Source organism: Pinus tabuliformis, chromosome 2_1 (genome assembly GCF_031772625.1).
Source record: "Pinus tabuliformis cultivar Carrire ecotype Pingquan chromosome 2_1, CPIR1, whole genome shotgun sequence".
NCBI lineage: Eukaryota > Viridiplantae > Streptophyta > Pinopsida > Pinales > Pinaceae > Pinus > Pinus tabuliformis.
This window is the reverse complement of record NC_142299.1, coordinates 531929615-531943293: the sequence shown is the minus strand read 5'-3', so window position 1 is coordinate 531943293 and position 13679 is coordinate 531929615. Positions and strand designations below refer to the sequence as shown.

Below are 13679 nucleotides of genomic sequence, written 5' to 3'. Positions count from 1 at the left end.
AATAATAATATATTAAGAAATGAAAATTTTAATTGGGAAAAAAAATTAATCAAAAAATCAACTGAGTAAATAAATAAATTATGAATGTATATAGTAGATAATATGTATCCACTTCCTATCTAATAACAAAATATTATCCGCTTCATAATAAGACAAAATATAATATATGGCACATATATTTCTGGAACAAATTTAATATTTTAATAAATTATATATTTAAATCTATATCATAAAAATATCGGAAAATATGCATATTCATATTATATTTGTTTGGATAATTATCGGGACTAGATATTCCATAACAGGAAAAGCAATCACACATTCGAAGCGATTCTTTTGTTATGAATTTTTCCAAATTGGTTTGATAATGGGTGACAATGCGTTGAATGTGGATTGTTGGTAATAAGATTTATTAAGTTAGTGTATTTAATTGGTATTTATTGAGGATAAAGTTATATTTTTATAATATTATTTAAAAATAAAATATTTATTTATATTTTTGTAATTTTTTAAATATTATTTTTTTTAAATTTTAGTAATAAATTATTATACGTGGGTGGTTTTTGGATTTTAAATAACTATATATTTAATTTTATCATCATGTTAAATAGTAATAGTTTCGATGTTATAGGAATATAATTTGTTGGAAAAGCATAATTTTAAATTTAAAAAGTTAAGGAATATTGAAAGAAAATATCATTAATGTTGATGTAAAACAATTATATTTATTTTTTATAGATTGAATAAGATTTTAATTATCAAACTAGTTATCATATGTTTTTCATACTTAATTTGTATTTTACAGCTATGTCATCTCACAAATAAAGTTTGTTAAAAGAGATATGGTATAATTTCCAGGTGACATTTCTACGATGTTCATGAATATAAGATTAGTATAGAACTCACTTATTTGATTTTTTGTTGTAATTGTTGTTTGGCTACAACAATATTAGTTTAGTGTAGGATGAATGTCATGATCTTGGATGGAGTAAATGTACTGCCCCCCTCCATGTAGGGGATAATGAGTGTAGAGGGACCATTTCAAGAACCTTAAGGAAATCATAAAATAAATTTTTCTTGAGGATTAGATCATGAGACTAATAATGAGTTTGAAGCTTTAGCAATGTATCTAGGGGAAAAAATTAAAATTGTCAATTTAATTTGAAATCATCTAAAATGTTAAATGAAAAAATATTAGGTACAAAAAGCATGTATGATGTTATTTAATCAATGTGTACAATTTAAAATATCCATTCTCAGCACACCTAAGCCCTAGTTGGCTTGCATATAGATAAAGGAAACAAATGTATAGTTTAATTTCAAAATATGTTCATAAAATACAAATTGGAGTCTATTTCATTAAAAAAATTGCAAAAGATACATTTTAAATATGAATAATTTATGATGTAAAAGTTATCCATTTGAAAAATCAAAGATGTTTCCATGATATTTTATGATGTAAAAGTTATCAATTTGAAAAACTAAACATGTTCCTTTTCTTTGCAATTGGTATGCATGTCTGTGATATAAGGGGGACTATCATAACTAATCTAGGGAGGGACTATCATAACTAATCTAGGGAAAAGCAATCGATTGTAATGCATTTATTTTATTAATATGCTTGAAAAGTAAATATACATAGTGTTCTATGTTGTTAAAGGAAAATGTTACATTTACATGCATTTAGAATAGAAACAAAAGATAAAATCAGAATTACTAGTAATTTATAATTTTTTAAATTTGCCATATATTAAAGAACAAAGCTAATGGTTGGATTCTAATCATTGAATAGAAACAAAAGGATAAATATTACCATTACTAGAAACTTATAATTTTTTAAATTTACCATATAACAAAAAACAAAGACATGGAATCTAGTGGCTATACAAAATGAGCACATTGTGAAAGATACATTTTGAATGTGGAAATTTTATAATATGAATTTGTGAAAACTAAACTATGTTTCCATCCTTTAAAAGTGAGGGTAGGTATATGGTTCATATCTGTATAGGGGCATATGATTTAAAAGTGTATATCATTATATGGTTGTGATATGTATAGGGGCATATGACAATTAATTAGGTGAAAGATGATTTAAAATGGAGTTAGATATATGGTTGTAATATGTACAGGGACATACAAAAATCAATAAAAGAAATTGCAAATGATTGTAAAATCTTTATCTTATAAATATGCTTGAAAAACATGCATCATTGTCTTATGTTATTATGAAAAGGGAAAGATTATCAACTACCAATAACTCATAATTTTGTATATGTAAAACTAGAATCTAATTAAAAATAACTTAAATTTTGTAAATGTATTAAACAACTAGAATCTAATTAAAATGAGTACTTGGAAATTCAACTGAAATTCTAATAATTGTGGAGACAAAATGAGCACATAGTAAGTCTAACCATGTCCAAAAAAAATATTTCTTTAAAGCATAGTGGTTATTTTAATATACACTAGTGGTTGTAAGTAAAGGGAAAACAATCATGTAACATGTGTGCTAAGCCGCAATAGGGAGTTCAAGTGGGCAATTGGAACCATTGAGTTCTTTTTCACTTCTTAAAATTTGTTCTGCATGTTAACTTTTACTCTTAAATTACATCTAACACTTTACACCACAAATCTATGAGATTCTTACACTACCTACAAACCACATAGCCCTAGTTTAGGGTTTCTACTAAATGTTTCATATTAGGTGGTTGAAGTAGCTTAGCCTTTCCTACATATCTGAAAGTTTTAAGTTTGGATTATGCCTTGATTCTAGACAAAGGATTCACTTTTCAAATGCATAATTATAATGTTGAATTAGATTACATTATATACATATTTGACCTTGTAATTTACAAGATTTTCAGTAATTTTCTAAAATTTATACAATATCAATATTTGAAAAAATTATATTAAATTATATTCTAAACAAAACACAATACTTTAAATTTTTCTATTTTATAATAAATTATTTTACCAGCAAATCAATTTTAAAATAATTTAATGCTAATAAATTTAATACCCAAACTAATATATACAAAATGTTTTTCCATATTACAAAAATTTCTCAAAACATAAAAACTAAAAAAATAAACAAATAATTTAATTTACCACTCACCATTCAAATGGCACTAAATATACTAAATTTAAGTAACTTTCCAAATTACAAAATCTAAAAAATATCAAAATAATCTGACCAAACAACCCACTCTGAAAATATATATAGATATATTCAAATGGCCACTAAATAAAATAACTTTTCATAACTTTCCAAATTCCAAAATCTAAAAAATATCAGCATAATCTGGCCAAATAATCCACTATAAATCTATAAGTATATAATATCATTTATCTATTTTTCCAAATGGCAAGATCTAAAAGTATCAAAATAATCTGGCCAAATAGCCCATTATAGTTTATACACATTTGATACCATTTATGTTACTCTATACGTATATAATATCATTTATCTATCTTTCCAAATTGCAAGATCTAAAAGGTATCAAACATTTATCTATCTTTCCAAATTGCAAGATCTAAAAGGTATCAAAATAATCTGGCCAAATAGCCCATTACAGTTTACATTTAATACCATTTATCTTACTGATTGTGTTATAGTTATCTCTAACTAACAACACATTTTCTTCACATCGTATTAAAAAAATTGAGCAGATCTCAAAAATAAATTGACAAAATAAACAGGCAGAAATCCATATCTCCTGTTCAGTGAAACAGCCTAGCACAAAAAATTGGGCAGATCTCAAAGATAAATTGGCAAAATAAACAGGCAGAAATCCATCTATCCTGTTCAGTGAAACAACCCTGGCACCTAATAGGTGCCCGCTTGTAATCCTTTAAAAAATGGGTCCATCAGAAGCTCTGCGACAGAAGGCCTCACTGGTGCTGCAGCCAGGCATTTTTCAATAAACTGTCTCATTTCTTGATCTGTAACCTTTTCCAATGCTGCAGGTTTTATATCAGAACTCACCTTCTTATAAATTTGAGCAACGCTACGGCACTCACTATAAGGAATTTCCAAAGTAACCATCTCCAGCAAGCACATGCCGAAGGAATAAATATCTACAAGCTCATTATAATCCTCCTCATATAATTCTGGAGCCATGAATTCCGGAGTACCGAGGACAGTGTGTGCACAACTATCATTTACCAGGGTAGTGGCAAGACCCAGATCCCCAATCTTCAGAACGCCACTATTGCCATTCACAAAAATATTTCTGCAATTCAAATCTCTGTGAATTACACAAGGCTCATGATTATGAAGATAATGCAATCCTCCCAGTATCTGAAGTGCCCAGTTCTTCAAAGCTTTCATGGAGACATGACGGTGCTTCTGGCGGTACTCTCTCAGAGTACCCGAGGTACAGACCTCAGTAATGAAATTCACATTACTTGTCTTTCTATCGAGCCATGCATTATAGAGCATAATTATGTTTTTGTTCCTCAGAGATTTCAACAGACGGACTTCTGCATAGATCCTCTGTATTGAAACATCATCTAGGTTTTGCAGAGGCACTTTGTTCCAAGCAACCTCAATGCCCTCTTCTTGATCAAAAGCTCGGCATACCTTCTTCATAGCACCACGGCCCAGCAAATCTTCATAGCGACCATACCTACCAGTGGGATCCAGTTCCACAAAGGGCTCCCTGTCCTTATCGCAGGTGTCATATTCTACACCAGGCATTTCTCCACCTCCTATAAAGGAAATGAAACCCTAACCCCGGAATTCCAGATTAGGTTCCTCTATCTAATTTGAATTTAATAAACAGAAACCCTTGCAGGGCTATAGGAAGACACAGAAATGGAGATTTTCCCTAAATTCCGAAGACGAACATGCAGCAAAGACAGAAGACTTTGCCTCCTTTCGGATTACTGAAGACACTAACAGCATTTTCGCTCCAGAGATACTGAAAATACAGAGCCGCCAGATTCAGAAAGCCACCCAATAAATTTAACTGTAAAACTTAAAATTGCCCAGCAATCTTAAATCAAACTAGGAAATCCAAAACCCTAACTCTACAGACAAACAATTTCTCTCCCCAGAAAAGAAGTCTCATAAAACTATTTTGATAAACAGAATCCTCAAAAAAATAAAACTGTGATCAAAACCATTGCAGTGCACAGAGTTCAAATTTCACTGATAAAGGAAAACACCGTTATAAAAATAAATAGGAGAATGCAGAAAACATACCGGTCTATCTGTAACCGCAGAAATCGCTCAGAGTCCGTCCTCGTAAACATATTTGGGTCGAGAACATGGAGTGCAACCTGAGGATGTAAATAACAGAGGTGTGTATTTATACTAGGAGTAGGGTTTGACCGAGAAATACCAGCTATGTATATCTGTTTGGATTATTATTGGGACTGAATATTCCATAAATGAAGAGGCAATCACACGTTGTTCAGAGTAATTCGTTGGCTATGAGCTTTCCTAACAATGCGTTTAAAGTGGTTTATTGCCAGGTGGGTGATAAGTTTTTTATTTTAATTGAATTATCTGTATGGATGAGATAAATGGTATTTATTTATGTGGTAGTTTAATTAATAGATGAAAGTGTTTGTTTGTCTTCTTTTTGTTTGTTTTATTTATTTATTTTTTATAATTTTAATTAAAAATTTAGTAGAATTTTTTATAAAAATATTTTAAGTTGTTTATAAAATATAAAATTAGTTTAAGTTTTTTTTTTGTGTTTATGATAATGCTAAATTTATTTATTTATTTATTTTTTTTAGCAATTTTAACTAAAAATTTGGTAGAAATTTTATAAAAATAGTTTAAATTGTTTCATTTATAGCATATAAAATTAGTTTAAGTTGTTTTATTTATAGAAATGTTTCAAGAGTTTATCATGGTGCTAAATCTATTTATTCATTCAAAAACATAATTTAAATAAAAAATCACTGTGAAAAAAATAATTTCATCTATCAGTTACACATTGTTTTTTATTTAGACAAAAATGTGTAATTATTTTAAATTATCTAAACTTTTATAAAATTGAAAATATTTATTTGCACTTTTATAGATTTTAGTAGTCAAAGAGTTTCATACATCAATTTTATGTGTGACTTGGTTGTGATTTTAAATGAACATTAGAATTTTCTAGATGTTATATGAATACGATTTATTGGAAAAACTCAAGTTTAAAGTGGAAAAAAAACAAGAAATATTGGAAGAAGAGATAATTAATGTTCATGTGAAACAAGTACCTTTATTCTCTATAGGTTGAAAAAAATGCTAGTTCTCATATCTTTTTCATAGTTAATTTTTATATTACCCTTATGCAGGTGTACATTTAGACATATAATGTTTGTTAAGATAAGGTATGATATAACTTCTATGTATTGATGGATATGAATAAGTCATCTAATCTTGTAACAAATTGTTTTTTTACTTATTGAAATATAATGATATAGAAAGTAAGAGTTCACATATATTTATGACCTTGATCAATTTTTTCATGATCTAGGTTGATTTGGAATTGGGTGAAATCCCCAAGGATATCTTTCCACCCTCCATGAATCTTAGATCATGATAAAAATTTATTCATGCATAATTTTTTTGTGAGATTCTTATCTGATTTTGTAGTTAGAAATAAGGTTTAGCTACAACAATATTGATTTACAATAACATGGATGTTGGGATCTTAGATGGAGTGGATGTATTACCTTCTCGAAATCTAAATTTAGGCACTTTATCAAATCGAATACATACACATAACCAACTTTGCATCCAATCAAAATATTTATGTAGCTTAACATTATGAGATTGTTGAAGCATGCAAGGGGATAATAAGTGTATATGGGTCATTCAAGGACCTCAAGGCAATTAGAAAATAAAATTCACCTATGGATTAGGCCATACAACTAATAATGAGGTTAAAGTTCTAACAATATATCTAGGGATCACTTTCTTAAAGGATATAAAGCAGTGTGATGTGGTGATTGTTGAAGACTCCCATTATCATAAGACCACTGAGTCAAGGAATAGCTCCCTTCTTCCCCACCTTCACTTGCATCTTTCAATGATAATATTACTGCTCCAAGCCCTTGATCAAGACCATTGCCTTTAGATTAAGCAAAATACATCTCTCACATTGATCAAATAGCCCACACATAGGGTATTTTTTTCGATCTCATTAACACGAGTTCTCTTCATTGTGTTTTTTGAGTAGATGTTTTCTTGATATCCAAGGATTTTTCTTCTCATTGGAGCTTTCATATAGCCTAAACACATCCATCTTCATGCTAGCAATTTGTTCCTTAACATCACAACCACTTAACTCAATGATAGTTTCCTCATACATTGCAACTTTCATCCCCTTTGCCTAACATCATTTCAAAATCAAGAGGAAAGTGAGGATGCTTTCCGCTTAAACTAGGACAAATTATGAGGAACAAAGACATCCCTCACTAGCACAATACCCAAGGAGGGCTTAGTCAACACATCCAACTGAGAAGCTAGTCAACAAGCCAACAAGCCTAGATATTAAGGGCCATGGTTCCCTTCTAGATGAAGCCCACTAACCAACTTAATTAAGAAGCACAACATTTAAGGCAAACCCAATGTTTGAGTTGTGCTAACCCCTTGGGGGGGCAACCTTCTAGGGACACCTACATTATTTTATTATTTAATAATGTGAGTTACATAGCAATACATCTCTTTCTATCCTAGAGTTTTTGCATATCCATTTTATATTGTTTTGTAACTTTGAGTGACATACATATGTAGATTAGGGTTTTTGAATTAGAGAATTTGTAAGCCTATAAGAAGGCCTCTTAGATTCATTAATAAACCGAGGGAGTTATTTTCATCTTCTCCATATATTATCTACTTTTTTTTATCAACTTCATCTTCATCTTGTGATTTTTTTGTCCCTTGGATCAAATATAGTCATATCTTGTGGACTATTTCTCTAGCTCTTGTTTGCAGGTATCTATTTCTAATCAATTGAAGTCATTGATTACTGCCCACGTGAAGGTTTCTTCCATTTTAATGGTCTAGAGACATTAATATATCCATTCTTTTATATTTTTACACATGATCTTTTTAAGGGATTCACATAAGGTATTGAAAGTTGTTGAATGGTCCTTAGGGAAATGCAATTCAAGCTTACCATGGAACCTTAGTAGACAAAAGAATGGAAGGAGAAAGCTAACTCTAAACTTGATGGCATTGTCAAGAAGCAAGAACACATTTACTTGAACATTGCTTTTTTTTGTTAAGTTGTCTATGATCCTCCAGGGTTGACATGTGGCATGAGAAACTGAAACCCACGGGAATCTAAGCTGTCAAAGTCACTTAGGGATCACACCTAGTCTGGCCCACACTTGCCCTAAGCTCACTAGATTTTAGTGTGTCACCTCCTCCTAGCACGTGCACAACAAGCTCCGTGAGGTTTGATCTTGGGCCGCCTTGCTAACGAGGCCCATCCTCAATCAATTGTGCTAGTGAGGCTTGACATTTACCTGAACATTGCTAAACATACTTTAGCTCCCAAAAGGTTAGGAAAATGAGGTTAAGGACACCCTTTTTTATATTTTTGATACAGAAGACCTCCTTGTTTGTCTATTTAACTTTATATCTCTCTCCTAAGGTGCTTGCAAGAAGTTCTTTCAACCATTATTCTACTAAAGGCTCTCAAGGAAAATTAATCATCACCAATGTTGAAGATGTAAAATATAAGTTAATTTAATTTACTATTTGATTAATAAACTATTTAATTTTATTACTTTTTATTTGGTCAATTTATAGAACTATATCTCTACAAATTTGTGAGAAAAGATAATTCAATCTATTTTGATAATAGGGAATTACATGTTAGTCAAATTAAACTTTCTACTTTTAGTATGTTTAAGAAATTTATTTTGATTTGATAAATAAAGTTATAAATCAATTTATACATCAATATAAATATATTTTATTGTTAGATAACTAAAAAAAGATAAAAATAGGTATTACACATGAACTATTTATTTAAATGATGTGTGAGATATATTGTGATTTGTGTAAGATAATAGAAGTGAAACACAAAATGAATTATTTATTTAAATGATGTGTGAAATATGTCGTAATTTTTGTAAGATAATAGAAGCCACATACAACAAAAGTTTCTCCTTAGATTAATGATAATTTACAAGAAAAAAATCATTGTAAAAGTTTATATTTCATTTCCATAATCATAATATTTTTATTTTCAATTCTACATTCAATGATTCCAAATCTCAAATCACGCATACACTCTAGCAAATAAGTAATATGATAATTCTTTTTTTTTCATGAAAAGCACAAGAACAAATAGGGATATGACCCAACTTTTTGCTCCACCTTTTTTTTCTTAAATTTTAAGTTGTTTCAATTCCCTAATTGTTTCCATGTTCATATTTTTTTAATATTGTCACATTTGTCTACATTGATATTAAAGGTTTATGATTTGGAAAAAAATTAATATTCTTAACTAAAGCTAATTATTTTTTATATTTTTTGAAAATAAATATTATATTAAAAATTATTTATTTAAATTTTGAAAAAAAATTGTAACTAATAATTAATCATATAAACAAATTGTTTTGATAAATATACTTAAAAATTTCTTTTATTATTTTACTTAATTTTTTTTTTAAATTAATAATAATATCCTAAACCTGAGTGGCAAATATCTAAATCCCACCTACATAAAAAAAATCCCAGTACATTTAAAAAAAATAGTGTTTTGATAGTAGTAATAAAAATAAGTATTTTTATTATATTTAAAAAAAATTAATAATAATATATTAAAAATTATGAATGGCCAATTTCTAAATCCTATAGACATGCATAAATAAATTAAAGTATATGATAAACATTAAATTTTATAATAATTTAATATTATGAAATACAAATTTTAATTAAAAATCATTAAAAAAAATCTACAATTATTAAATAAAATAAAATCGGCTGAGCCTCGTAAGAATGTATATAATAAATAATATATATCCACTCCATATCTAAGCACAAAATATAATATATTGCATATATGTTCACGAACCAATTTAATATCTTAACTTTAAAATATTTTAATATATTATATATTTAAATCCATACGATAAAAAACATGGGAAAAGGTGCAAATTCATATATATCTGTCTGGATAATTATGGGGGAGTGGATATTCCATAACGGAAAAAAAAGCAACCACACATTCAAAGTGATTCGTTGGTTACGACCTTTTCCAACCTATTGTATTGTTTTGGTTTGATAATCAGTGACAAGGTGTTTAAAGTGGTTTGTTTATTGATTGGTTAACTGGTATTTATGCCGAGCAAAGGTATATTTTTATAAAATTATTTAAATATTTAAAAATGAAAATTTTATTTATAATTTTGTAATTTATTATTATATTTTTATAAAAGATTATTTTTTAAATAAAAATATGTTTAATTAAATTGTGATTTTAAAATTACATTATTGTTATTATAAGTTTCTTGAGGTTATATGAATATAATTTGTTGGAAGAGCATAACTTTATTTATGTAAGTTTTTTTTTGTTTTTCAGGTAATTGATGTTAAAATAATAATAATAATAATAATAATAATAATAATAATTATTATTATTATTATAACTGATTATAAGTTTATTATTATTATTATTATTATTATTATGTTAAAGTTGACCGAAACCATTACTCTAGTTAATTATCAGATATATATGGATAGCTAAACCATAGAACTAATAAATAGTATTGATGCGATGGATTAATCACAACAATGAAAAAATTAAAAAATCATTATAATAAAAATGAATGTTAGAAAGAAATAATAAAATCAAAATTAGAAGATAAAAATAATGAAAAAAAAACTAAACATTAAAAAGAAAATTCAAAATAATAATAATAATTATTATTATTATTATAAGTGATTATAAGTTAATTATTATTATTATCATCATATCTATTTTAAAGTTGATACAAACCATTTACTCTGGTTAATTATCAGGATATATATGGATAATTAAACCATAGAACTAATAAATAATATTTATGCAATGGATTAATCACAACAATGAAAAAATTAAAAAATCATTATAATAAAAATGAACCTTAGAAAGAAATAATAAAATCAAAACTAGAAGATAAAAATAATGAAAAAAAAAAAAAAAAAACTAAAGACTAAAAAGAAAATTCAAAAGAAAAATAGGAAATAATATAGATGTGATTAATCAAAAGACATGTTTATTGTATGATAAAAATAAAAAAACTAAAGGAATGAAAGAAATTAACTGAAAGTCAATGAATAATAAATAAAGGCATAGTCTAACTTATACATGAAATGGCCTTTTTCACTTTTCTGGATAATTTTAATCAAGATATGACAACCATTTTTAAAAATTTGAATTTAAGTTGTTTAATTTATAGAAAAATATTACAGTGATTTTTAAAAACTTGAGTTTAAGTTGTTTAATCTGTAGAATTATATAGTCGGTGGAAAAGATGATTTCATCTATAAGTTAGACTAAGTCATGAAAAAAAATTATAATAATAATAAATCTTCTAATATTTAATAAAAATGAGTAGTCTAACTTACGGATGAAATAACTTTTTCATCGGAATTCAACAAAATTCGGCAATACAATTTCAATATTTTTTGTTGTTTAAAATGCATTTTTGAATGCATAAATGGATTCAACACCATGAAAAACATGTGGGGCACTCTAATTGTGCATATTGAACAATTTCATTACAAGTTTTTAAAAATCACATTGTTTGCAAAGACAATATTTGTGTGGACCCCACAATGGTTGCGAAAATTGTGAATAGGGATCCACCAGCCAATGTGAAGCAGTTGCAATCGACGTTGGGCCACACAGGGTATTATCATCGATTCATCCGCAACAATGCTTCCATAACCGCTCCCATGGAGAATCTGCTCAGGAACACAAAAACATTCAACTGGATAGAGATGTGTTAAGCGACACTGAACATCCTCAAGGAAAAGTTGGTAAGTGCGTTGATCTTAGTATACCCAAACTGGAACAAGAAATTCCACGTAAATATTGATGCATCATACATTGCATTAGGGGCAGTTTTGGTGCAGCTAGGGGAAGGAAACTTGGATCATCCAATCTACTTTACAAGTAGGAAGATGTCAATGGCAGAAAAGAACGATACCACGACTGAGAGAGAAGCACTAGCCATGGTATACTCCTTGCAAAAGTTTCAACACTATTTACTTGGAGCTCCATTCAAATTATTTACAGATCACTCAACATTAAAATACTTGGTCCACAAGCCAAACTTAGAGGGAAGAATCTGCAAGTGGCTATTGTTGTTCCAGGAATCTACATTTGAGGTTATCATTAAACTAGGCAAGTTGAATGTGAGACTGGATCATCTCTCTAGATTGGAATCAGGGGAAAGTGGGGGCTCCCTAGATGATCAACTACCGGATGCTGATTTATTCCACATAGAAGCAATTCCTGACTACTTGGAGGAAATCACAACTTTTCTAGCCATAGGACAATGTCTAGAGGGACATACAGTGACACATAAGAGATATAAGGTGGTGCAAGGAGCTAACTATCAACTAATCGTAGGACATTTATATAAGTTGGGCCTAGATCAAGTCTTGTGGTGATGTCTCCTCCAGCATGAATGACAAGATGTCCTATGGGAGTGCCACTCTGGTGTTGCGGGAGGGCATGTCGGGGAAAAGCAACAATGAGGAAGGTGTTTCAAGTAGAGTTATGGTGGCCTACACTCTATAAGGACACCAAAGAATATGCGAAAGGTTGTGATGTGTGTCAGAGAGTTGGAAAACCGTCACATCGAGATGAATTACCACTATAGCCAGTACGTACAGTGAAAATATTTTTACCCAAGGTACAGACCTCAGTAATGATATTCACATGACTTGTCCTTCTATCCAACCATGTATTATAGAGCATAATTATGTTCTTGTTCCTAAAATATTTCAACAGACGGACTTCTGCATAGATCCTCTATATGGAAACATCATCTAGGTTTTGTAGAGGCAATTTTTTCCAAGAAACCTCAACACCCTCTTCTTGATCAAAAGCTCGGTATACCTTCTTCATAACACCATGGCCTAGCAAATTTTCATAGCGACCATACCTACCAGTGGGATCCACTTCCACAAAGGGCTCCCTGTCCTTATCATAGGTGGACATCATATTTTACACTAGGCATTTCTCCACCTCCTATAAAGGAAAGGAAACCCTAACCCTGGAATTCCAAATTAGGTTCCTCTTCTAATTTGAATTTAATAAGCAAAAACCCTTGCAGGGCTATAGGTAGACACAAAAATTGAGATTTTCCCTAAATTCGGAAGGCAAACAGAAAACAAAGGAAGAATACTTTGCCTCCTTTGGGATTACTACAGCCACTAACAACATTTTCGCTCCAGAGATACTGAAAAACAGAGCCGCCAAATTCAGAAATCCACCCAATAAATTTAACTGTAAAACTTAAAATTTAAATAAAAAATCACTGTGAAAAAATAATTTCATCTATTAGTTACACATTGTCTTTATTTAGAAAAAAATGTGTAATTATTTTAAATTATTTTAACTTTTACTAAATTGAAAATATTTATTTACACTATTATAGATTTTAGTAGTCAAATTGTTGTGTGGAGAAGGGTCCATTGTCCCACAAATAAAAGAGTT

General features: G+C 29.1%; 1 pseudogene across 1 annotated transcript; it reads right to left on the bottom strand.

Annotated features, from left to right (window-relative positions):
- Positions 1–3572: 3572 nt before the first annotated feature.
- Positions 3573–5361, bottom strand: LOC149201338 (putative serine/threonine-protein kinase WNK11 pseudogene; annotated as a pseudogene). The gene is made up of 2 exons (XR_016253422.1): positions 5210–5361; positions 3573–4925 (listed from the first exon to the last, which is right to left on the bottom strand). The product of XR_016253422.1 is annotated as a putative serine/threonine-protein kinase WNK11 pseudogene (transcript).
- Between the last annotated feature and the right edge of the window lie 8318 nt (positions 5362–13679).